This window comes from Salvelinus sp. IW2-2015, linkage group LG1, assembly GCF_002910315.2.
Source record: "Salvelinus sp. IW2-2015 linkage group LG1, ASM291031v2, whole genome shotgun sequence".
NCBI lineage: Eukaryota > Metazoa > Chordata > Actinopteri > Salmoniformes > Salmonidae > Salvelinus > Salvelinus sp. IW2-2015.
In genome coordinates, this window is record NC_036838.1 from 2,111,181 (window position 1) to 2,122,301 (window position 11,121).

The 11,121-nt window shown below is 44.3% G+C and overlaps 1 pseudogene; it reads right to left on the reverse strand.

Annotated features, from left to right (window-relative positions):
• Positions 1–11,121, reverse strand: part of LOC111963223 (myosin-10-like) — a 99,450-nt pseudogene that overhangs the window by 39,667 nt on the left and 48,662 nt on the right.

The following is an 11,121-nucleotide window of genomic DNA, read 5'->3' on the forward strand; positions in this document are numbered from 1 at the left end:
GGGGCAGATTGTCAAATGTTACCATGGAAATAAACAGGAAGTGTTAATGGTCATGGATACTAAACACACATACAGGATATACATACCGTACATACACACCAAGGAAGACAATTACAGGTAGTACTCAAAGATAATTCGGACTAGGCTAAATAATGCATAAAGGCAAACGGTTTAAGTGAAATGTACAGCAGTACATTAAAACAGGAAGCAGGGGAATGGATATGTTATTCTGAAAGGCTCTATTCCAAGAAGCTATCTCACTGACGGGTGCAAATCCATGTTTCTCATATTAGCCTTGGGGCAGTGTGCCACAGTGAGCACCACATCTTTATTCAGAYCACTGCTCATCTGCCCTCATGTGCCGTTTCCATGACCTTAACAGTATCAACAAGACCTACAGCAGCTGGTTGAAAWGCCTTGAGAGTATTATTAAGCTACTGAACTAACTACTGTCATGACAACCACYGCCAGACAGTCTGCTTTTCAGTAATGTCCAGTAACTGACCCCGTGTGTATGTTTGGTCTTGTTCTTCTAATCCTCGTGGGGAACTGAAYTGCCCAAATGTCCRCTCACAAGGATCGTAAAACGAGGAAYATTCTCCCTTGTGGAGACATTTCCCACGTCCCCATGAGGACAAAGGCTACTTTAAGCTTAGGGGTTAGGTTTAGGGTTACAATTAGGGTTAGGGTTCGGCGTTAAGGTTAGGTTTAGGGGTTAAGGAAAATAGGATTTGAATGGAAATACATTTTTAGGTCCCCACGAGGATAGAAGAACGTGTGTGTGTGTGTCAGTTCCATCTTCAGACTCAGGAATATATGCCTTCATCTCTATTTCAACGTCTTACTGCTCAACTTCTACTCGGCATTGTTCAAAAATAGCTCACATAGTARGGCATGTCTGCCAAACTTTGACTGGTGGCGACCAAACACAACAAAGGCATGTATATGACTGTTTCATCTAGTGTAGAATAACAACATTTGCAAYCACATTTTACASRACAGTACAGTGCATTGGCCCACAGGTATACATGGAAAAGCTGCATTCACATCAATATTCATGCCAGATTTAAAGTTTACTTACGACATGATTATTTTCCGCCTGATAGAAAGAGAATCTGGGTCAATACCCAAACTTTGTTTGTCWAATTTTTGCACAGATGTCAACATTACACATACTGTACATGCTTCACAGTGTGCAAGAAAAGAACCAATGGCACCATTTCACAAAACATAAATATATGAAATTGCCATTAGCTTTACATAACAGTAGGTRCGTTTGAGAGCAGAAAGTTGGTGATGCAACATGCACATGAACGAGGTGTTTAGAAGAAAGTGRAAAGACTTGCCTGTAMTTTTACTGGTTTAGGCGACTCTGGCTGTTTGTTGCAAATAAACAAACGCAAATATGTTAGAGGGTTGTGCACGCCTGCGCAATCTATAGAGCCCACTATAGACCACTGTAGGATGCATTCACTTTGGCAACACACATCATCATGGGACTGGAGCTCGTCTATATGGGACTCTTAACAAATTACAAGGCATGTTTATGCAATAATCTAGAAGAAAAAGAAACGCACACCTATTTTAGGCGAGGTGCTGGCTAGCGGAGTAGAAAACTTGAAAATAAAAGAGAGCCGCACACTCTAGGAGCTCAGATGCAAAATTATTTAATTACCAACGTTTCGACAGGCAAGCTGTCTTCATCAGGGTACAGATTTGTACCCTGATGAAGACAGCTTGCCTGTCGAAACGTTGGTAAATTAAATATTTTTTGCATCTGAGCTGCCTAGAGTGTGGCCTCTCTTTTATTTTCATGTTAGGCAAAAAACATCTATATATATTTGGACAATTTATCAATTTGGTACATTTTTATAAACTGGGTGGTCGAGCCCTGAATGCTTGAATTGGCTGACAGCCGTGGCTATATTCACACCGTATACCACGGGTATGACAAAACATGTATTTTTACTGTCTAATTAAGTTGGTAACCAGTTTTAATAGCTCCGCATTGTGTCGTGCTTTAAGAACAGCCTTAGCTGTGATAATTGGCCATATACCCCACCCACTCGTGCCTTATTGCTTAATGAGCCTATTTCTTGCACTGCCGTGGTAATGTACCAGCATCATATAGTTCAGAAGGACCTGACCCCTTTCGTGACCTCATCACACAGCCCATGTGTGATCTATCTGATATGGATTAACAAGGGAGTTAATCCACTGTACTGATAAATACCAGTGGATCAGACTGGCCTGGTATTAGGGGGACATTGTGGATCAAACTGGCCTGGTATTAGGGGACATTGTGGCTCAGACTGGCCTCGGTATTAGGGGAAAATTGTGGATCAGACTGGCCTGGTTATAGGCGGACATTGTGGATCAGACTGGCCTGGTATTAGAGGGACATTGTGGCTCACAGACTGGCCTGGTATTAGGGGAAAATTGTGGATCAGACTGGCCTGGTTATAGGCGGGACATTTGGATCAGACTGCCTGCGGTATTAAGGGACATTGTGAAATTAGACTGGCCTGGTATTAGAGGACATTGTGGAATTAGACTGGGCCTGGTATTAGGGGGACATTGTGAATAAGACTGTCCTGGTATTAGGGGGACATTGTGGATCAAACTGTGCCTGGTATTAGGGGGACCATTGTGGATCAAACTGTCCTGGTATTAGAGGGACATTGTGAATAGCTGTGCTGGTATTAGGGGGACATTGTGGATCAAACTGTCCTGTTATTAGGGGGACATTGTGAATTAGACTGGCCTGGTAGCGTAAGGCGGGACATTGTGGATCAGCACGGTCCTGGTTTTAGGGCGACATTGTGGATAAAATTATGCTGGTATTAGGGGGACATTGTTGGATCAGACTGGCCTGGTATTAGGGGACATAATTGATCAGGACTGTCTGGTTTAGGGGACATTGCTGCTCAGACTGGCCTGGTATTAGGGGGACATTGTGGATCAGACTGGCCTGGTCACAATCAGACTGGCCTGGTTATAGGCGGACATTGTGGATCAGATGGCCGGTATTAGAGGGACATTGTGAATTAGACTGCGCTCCGGTATTAGGGGGACAGTGTGAATAAGATGTCCCGGGTGACTTGCTGGATCAGAACTGCCTGGTATTAGGGACATTGTGGATCAGACTGGCCTGGTATTAGGGGGACAATTGTGGGCCGTACAAGTTGTGTAATCTCCTCTTTCATCATTACCCCTCAATAGAAAGACATACTGTAACTGTGCCTTTAGAACAGGGTTTAGGGGGAGATCTGAGGTGTTGGTAGGGAGATAAACATGGAGGGGGAATATAGAGAAAGAAAAGACAGAAACGTACACTTAAGGAAATGCTGTGGTCTTTTTTTCCTTTATGGGAGGAAGCCACATGTGCAAGGTACTGGATGACCTTTTTAGTGTTTTCTGTCTTGCCAGCACCAGATTCACCTCTGAGAAGACAGAAAACATACAAGACAGGATTCCTGGGTAGTAGATGGGGAAGAATGACATTGGTGGTGTGTGTGTGTGTGTGTGTGTGTGTGTGTGTGTGTGTGTGTGTGTGTGTGTGCTGTGTGTGTGTGTGTGTGTGTCAGAACTGTCTTTCTGACTGGCAGATTTTTTTGTGAGGAGATTATGGCACTGGGGTAAACTCCATTAACAGTCTTGAGCCGGGGGTGAGAGAGCTAGCCAGCTCTGCTTCCCTGCAACTCCGCTAAACAACAAATTAATGAAAATAAACCACAGTTGCAAGGTTTATCGGATGAGGCGGTGTAGCAGGGCTTTTGTGTATCTATATGTGCTGTTTATTTTCTTTGAGCTAGTTTAGTTCAGCGGCTGTTGTTGAGGGTGGGACTCACGGACCCACAGCGATGACAGCTTTAGAGCAAGGAAGTATGTTTTTGCAAGCTCTTCAAGCCATGCAGAAAGAATCTTCAAGCCATGCAGAAAGAATCCTATCCCCAAGTGACACTTACTGTACAGTAACATCAACACACAATGCATACCAGTGGTTTTAAAATAGGTGCTCATTCTACGTAATCGCTGGCGGTTAACATTGAACTTTTTCCCCGATCTCAAGCTCAACGCTAGGTTATATCTATTTGAGCAAAATGACCTGCAAAATAAAACTAACGACATGATGATCTTCAAATAAATGACAAGGCCCCTGAATACTCACTGAGTGTAAAACCAATTACCATAACAAAGTCATGTGTAGTTTTTCTTTCAGATTCCCCTTACCTGGCCATGTGGTGAAGTCCTATGGTAGTCTAGTCTAGTATTATGAATATGCTGTTTGGCTGATGAGTTGTGTGTTTAGTGTTGAGCTCAATAACCACCGGGAGCAGAGGGTGTTTCTGGCTGCGTCTGAAATGACGGGCTCTGGTCAAAAGCAGTGCACTTATATAGGCATTAGGTTGCTATTTTGGACACGGCCCGTGCGTGAGTGATTGCGTCAAATGTCCCTGAGGTTGGCATTGAACTGGAAGTGTTAGATTCCTCAGGTTGGTTCGCCTTGCTGCAGAGGAGACGGCACATACTCTCAGGGACTGACTTAGAATCACATGGCATCTCTGTGCAGCGTTTACATTGCTATGACCACCGTCTCCTACAGTGTGTGTGTGTGTGTGTGTGTGTGTATCACAGTCACAGTCACAGTTGGCATATAAAAGCATCATAGCAGATGTGAGATGTTATGATAGTGTTCAAGCCACACTTCTGACATCCATCCAATTTCTTCCATGCTCCCCCAGACTTAGTCATGTATGGTGTAAGGCTAGGAAAATATGTGTTGACTGGGGGCTCCAGGGACATTTTGGGTGGTGGTGGYTCGGGTTCAGACCAGCGCAGMGAGAYAACACACACACCTGGAGAAACGTTACCCTGTATACTCTTTCACACATCATCGGTGTAGGCCTGTCAAAGGGGCTTYCAATGAGATGCCACGCTGACATTTCTCTTGGCAGCATTAATGTCATCTGTAGATATTGGGCGCTAGACTAGAATACAGCCCACGGGTAAGGGTTGTGTGTGTGTGCCAGAAATACCAAACATTTCCCAGCTTCCCTGCCCCAAGCCTAAGTCTCTTTCCCGTAAGTGTCTAACTGTTCTGTGTCACTAAGTTGCTCCTTTTAAAATAGCTATAGAGGCCTCTGGCTCTGTTCTAGTTCAATTCAATTGATTCCTCTTTCGACCTATAATCAGTGCTAAGTACATTCATGTCGYCTTCAATAAGCTACACTTCATTCTTAGTTGAATAGAGCTTCTGCAGGAATGCAATGCAGCAGATAATTTCCCCATTTCATTTTCGGGACTAAGTGAGGAAGAGACGCGCATAACTAAGATAATTGAATCGTGAATATTATGCAATTAAGCTGGTGCTGCATGGCCTTTCTAAACCATCTGCTCCAAACCAGTGTGGTATGATACTATGCAGGCTGGATGCAAGGAATCAAACATGCAACCCATGCAACCCATGCAACACATGCAACACATGCAACCCATGCAACCCATGCAACACATGCAACCCATGCAACCCATACAACACAGAACACGGAAAGAGAAGAAAAGGGCTGAGCAGACATGGCTCAGAGGTTACTCACGTGCAAAGAATTGATTGGTCCTCTCGATCTGGGAGGGAGAGAGAAAGAGGGAGAGAGAGAGAGAGAGAGAGAGAGGAGAGAGAGAGAGAGCGACGAGCGAGAGCGCGAGAGAGCGAGAGAGCGAGAGAGCGAGAGAGAGAGAGAGAGAGAGAGAGAGAGAGAGAGAGAGAGAGAGAGAGAGAGAGGAGAGAGAGAGAAGAGAAATTATACACAGTGAGCATTTAGCATACTCATCGGCAATGGCCCATTCCCCAAAATCCCTCTTTCAAACTGAAATGAGTTCTTGTACCAAATGTATCACTGGCTGACAGATGTACACCAAAGTCATTTTACAGGACATAGCCAACTTTACTGAGCTTCGTGAGTTTGCCATCGACTGAGATACTCCCTTCAAACGGGTTGAAGGTCATTGTCTGCACCAGGAACGAAATGTGATTTCACTAACATTTCAAAAGCCTCAGGATCCAGACATTTCACAGGCACACAAAATGGAGGAGGAATCAAGGACTCTTTCAAAGGAAAGCTTTTGTAGTGCCAAACCTCTGCATTACAGAGATAAGGGCTGATAGTGTACCTTGTCGCTATTAGGATGGGGAATTGAGGGAAGCTGAGCGTAAAACTGCTGAAAGCTACACTCTTAGAAAAAAGAGTTCCAAAAGGGTTCTTCAGCTGTCCCCATAGGAGAACCCTTTTTGGTTCCGGGTAGAACCTTCTGTGGAAAGGGTTATACATGGAAACCAAAAGGGTTCTAAATAGCACCTTTTTTCTAAGACTGTATGTAGGCTATGTCCATCATGTGCATGTAGCCAATGTGAAAACAGTTTACATATGAACTCATGGAACTCAGTCAGACCACGGTAGGCGTAATACTGCAACCCAAGGCCATCTTTCCCTGTATTTACAGTCTTGTTTATTTAAGAGCCCTGTGTCACAGAACTGGTGGCTGAGACAGAAACACAGCTCTCTAGGAAGAAGGCAGAGCATCAATGTGATTTACAGTCAGCAGGAAAGAGAGGAGAGAGAGAGGAGAGAAGAGAGAGATGCTCTGGTTTAATGCTAGAGAATCAGGAAGAAGCAGGAGGAGCCATTTGGTGACAGTGAGGTTGGGACAGTTTGCAGACAACAAGCCAATCACTGAGCTCCTTCTCATCTAATTGGCTGAGGTGAACAGGGGCACCACAATGTTTTTTTTATTTTTATTATTATTTCACCTTTATTTAACCAAATAGTCTAGTTGAGAACAAGTTCTCATTTACACTGCGACCTGGCCAGATAAAGCAAAGCAGTGTGACACAAACAACAACACAGTTACACCATGGAATAAACAAACATACAGTCAATAACACAATAGAGAAAAAGTCTATATACAGTGTGTGCAAATGAGGTAAGATAAGCGTGGTAGGCAATAAATAGGCCATAGTGGCAAAACAATTACAATTTAGCAATTAAAACATGGAGTGATAGATGTGCAAAAGATGAATGTGCAAGTAGAGATACTGGACTGCAAGCAGTAAAAAATAAAAAATAAACAGAATGGGCATGAGGAAGTTGATGGGCTATTTACAGATGGGCTATGTACAGGTCAGTGATCTGTGAGCTGCTCTGACAGCTGGTGCTTAAAGTTAGTGAGGAGAAATGGGTATCCAGCTTCAGTGATTTTGCAATTCGTTCCAGTCATTGACAGCAGAGAACTGGAAGGAAAGAGCATGCATTTAGTTTTACTTGCATGTAAGAGCAGTTGGAGGTCACGGAAGGAGAGTTGTATTGTCATTGAAGCCACTCTGGAGGTTAGTTAACACAGTGTCCAAAGAAGGGCCAGAGAATACAGAATGGTTGTCGTCTGCGTAGAGGTGGATCAGAGAATCACCAGCAGCAAGAGCGACATCATTGATATATACAGAGAAAAGAATCGGCCCGAGAATTGAACCCTGTGGCACCCGCATAGAGACTGCCAAAGGTCCGGAAAACAGGCCCTCGATTTGCCACACTGAATTCTGTCTGAGAAGTAGTTGGTTAACCAGGCGAGGCAGTCATTTTAGAAACCAAGGCTGTTGAGTCTGCCGATAAGAATATGGTGAATGACAGAGTCGAAAGCCTTGCCAGGTAATGAATACAGCTGCACAGTATGTCTCTTATCGATGGCGGTAATGATATCGTTTAGGACCTTGAGCGTGGCTGAGTGCACCCATGACCAGCTCGGAAACCAGAATGCATAGCGGAGAAGGTACGGTGGATTCGAAATGGTCGGTGATCTGTTTGTTAACTTCGCTTTCGAAACCTTAGAAAGGCAGGGTAGGATAGATATAGGTTCGTAGCAGTTTAGGTCTAGAGTGTCTCCCCTTTGAAGAAGGATGACGAGGCAGCTTTAGAATCTTTGGGGATCTCAGATGATATGAAAGAGAGGTTGAACAGGCTAGTAATAGAGGTTGCAACAATTTCATCTGATAATTCTAGAAAGAGTGGGGTCCAGATTGTCTAGCCCGGCTGATTTTGTAGGGTCCAGATTTTGCCGCTCTTTCAGAATATCAGCTATCTGGATTTGGGTAAAGGAGAAATGGGGAGGCTTGGGCAGTTGCTGTGGGGGGTGCAGCGGTGTTGACCGGGGTAGGGGTGGCCAGGTGGAAAGCATGGCCAGCTGTAGAAAAATGCTTATTGAAATTCTCAATTATTGTGGATTTATCAGTGGTGACAGTGTTTCCTAGCCTCAGTGCAGTGGGCCAGCTGGAGGAGGTGCTCTTATTCTCATGGACTTTACAGTGTCCCAGAACTTTTGGGGTTTGTGCTACAGGATCAAATTTCTGTTTGAAAAAGCTAGCCTTTTACTTTCCTAACTGCCTGTGTACATTGGTTCCTAACTTCCCGAAAAGTTGCATATCGCGGGGCTATTTGATGCTAATGCCGTATGCCACAGGATGTTTTTTGTGCTGGTCAAGGGAAGTCAGGTCTGGAGTGAACCACGGGCTACATCTATTCCTGGTTCTACATTTTTTGAATGGGGCATGCTTATTTAAGATGGTGAGGAAAGCACTTTTAAAGAATAACCAGGCATCTTTTACTGCGGAATGAGGTCAATATCCTTCCAGGAACCCGGGCCAGGTCGTTTAGGAAGGCCTGCTCGCTGAAGTGTTTAGGAGCGTTTGACAGTGATGAGGGTGGTCATTACCGCAGACCCATTACGGACACAAGCAATGAGGTAGTGATCGCTGAGATCCTGGTTGAAGACAGCAGAGGTGTATTTGGAGGGCAGGTTGGTTAGGATGATATCTATGAGGGTGCCCGTGTTTACGGATTTGGGGTTGTACCTGGCAGGTTCATTGATCATTTGTGTGAGATTGAGGGCATCAAGCTAGATTGTAGGATGGCGCGGGTGTTAAGCATGTCCCAGTTTAGGTCACCTAACAGCAGGAGCTCTGAAGATAGATGGGGCAATCAATGGGGGGCAACCACTGACGCCAGAAGTGACCTTTGTGGTCAGTTCTGGCCGTGAGTCCTGACGAGGGCTGGCTCTTGTCACCAAGGCAGAGCCTGGGGCTGGCCCACGGTAAGGGGCATAAGGGTGACCCACAGAGCAGAGCATGGGCTGAACTACAGAGGCAGAGCATGGGGCTGACTCACAGTAAGAGCGCAGAGCATGGGGCTGACCCACAGTAAGAGCAGAGCATGGGCTGACCCACAGTAAAAGGCAGAGCATGGGGCTGACCCAACAGTAAGGGCCAGAAGCCACAGTTTGGGACTGTACATAACCCATCGTATCTACTAGCAGCGAGCTAGTTTATAGAGGAAAGGTGGGAACATAACTGACCAGATTTCCCATATGAAGTTTCATAGCCTAAGTGCCATGTGCCGAGTTCTCAGATTGGACTATAATAGACCATGACCAATATAGCATAAGAGAGAGAGAGCTGCTCACACCGGCAATGACTCATCAGGAGCAGAAAGCATCGTAGCCCCGAAGACAGCCTTCTGTCCAATCTGTTCTCTACCAAGGAGGAGCACTTCTATGTTAGATGGCCTTTACCCCTGAAGAAACGTCAATAACCTGATTGTGTCTGGGAATACACGCCTTATTAGGTTAAAAGAGTTTCCATCCAATCTGGGAGAGTCATGATGAGCAGTGGAAAGGTGGAGGAAAGAATTGTGATGCATTATTAGATTGTCTCCTGTGAGGTACGTAGTCAATCATTCAAGACAGGGGTGTATCTTCTCCTTCATAGGGGTGTGTATTTTCCTGTATTCACCAAAGGAGTAACACTTGTCTCTAGGCTAGCGTTATCAGCTTTTTCATGGACATCAATGACCCAAATTATTTAATTTCCAAATTTTAGATTTGATTTGAGGTTATTCATATACATTGTGCAATGTAATGTTTGTTGATTATTTGTATATTTGTTTTACTGCATTGTTAGGAGCTACTCAACGTCAACAAAAAAAAGGAGATGATCGTGGACTTCAGGAAAACAGCAGAGGGAGCACCCTCCTATCCACATCGAAGGACAGTAGTGGAAAAGGTGGAAAGTTTTAAGTTCCTCAGCGTACACATCACAGACAAACTGAAATGGAACAGCGCCTCTTCAACCTCAGGAGGCTGAAGAAATTTGGCTTGTCACCTAAAACCCTGACAAACTTTTACAGACGCACAATCGAGAGCATCCTGTCAGGCTGTATCACCGCCTCGTATGGCAACTGCACCACCCTCAACTGCAAGGCTCTCCAGAGGTGGTGCGGTGCACAACGCATCACCGGGGGCACACATACCTGCCCTCCAAGACACTACAGCACCCGATGTCACAGGAAGGCCAAAATGATCATCAAGGACAACAACCAGCTGATCCACTGTCTGTTCATCCCGCTACCATCCAGAAAGAACAGCTTCTCAAGTAGAGGTCGACCGATTATGATTTTTCAACGCCGATACCGGTAACCGATTATTGGAGGACCAAAAAAAGACGATATCGATTAATCGGACGATTTTTATATATAATTTGTAATAATGACAATTACAACAATACGAATGAACAATGAACACTTTTATTTTAACTTAATATAATACATCAATAAAATCTATTTAGTCTCAAATAAATAATGAAACATGTTCAATTTGGTTTAAATAATGCAAAAACAAAGTGTTGGAGAAGAAAGTAAAAGTGCAATATGTGCCATGTAAAAGCTAACGTTTAAGTTCCTTGCTCAGAACATGAGAACATATGAAAGCTGGTGGTTCTTTTAACATGAGTCTTCAATATTCCCAGGTAAGAAGTTTTAGGTTGTAGTTATTATAGGACTATTTCTCTCTTTACCATTTGTATTTCATATACCTTTGACTATTGGATATTCTAATAGGTACTTTAGTATTGCCAGCCTAATCTCGGGAGTTGATAGGCTGAAGTCATAAACAGCGCAGTGCTTGAGCATTGGCGAAGAGCTGCTGGCAAACGCGGTAAAGTGCTGTTTGAATGAATGCTTACGAGCCTGCTGCTGCCTACCACACTCCAGTCAGACTGCTCTATCAAATCACAGACTTAATTAT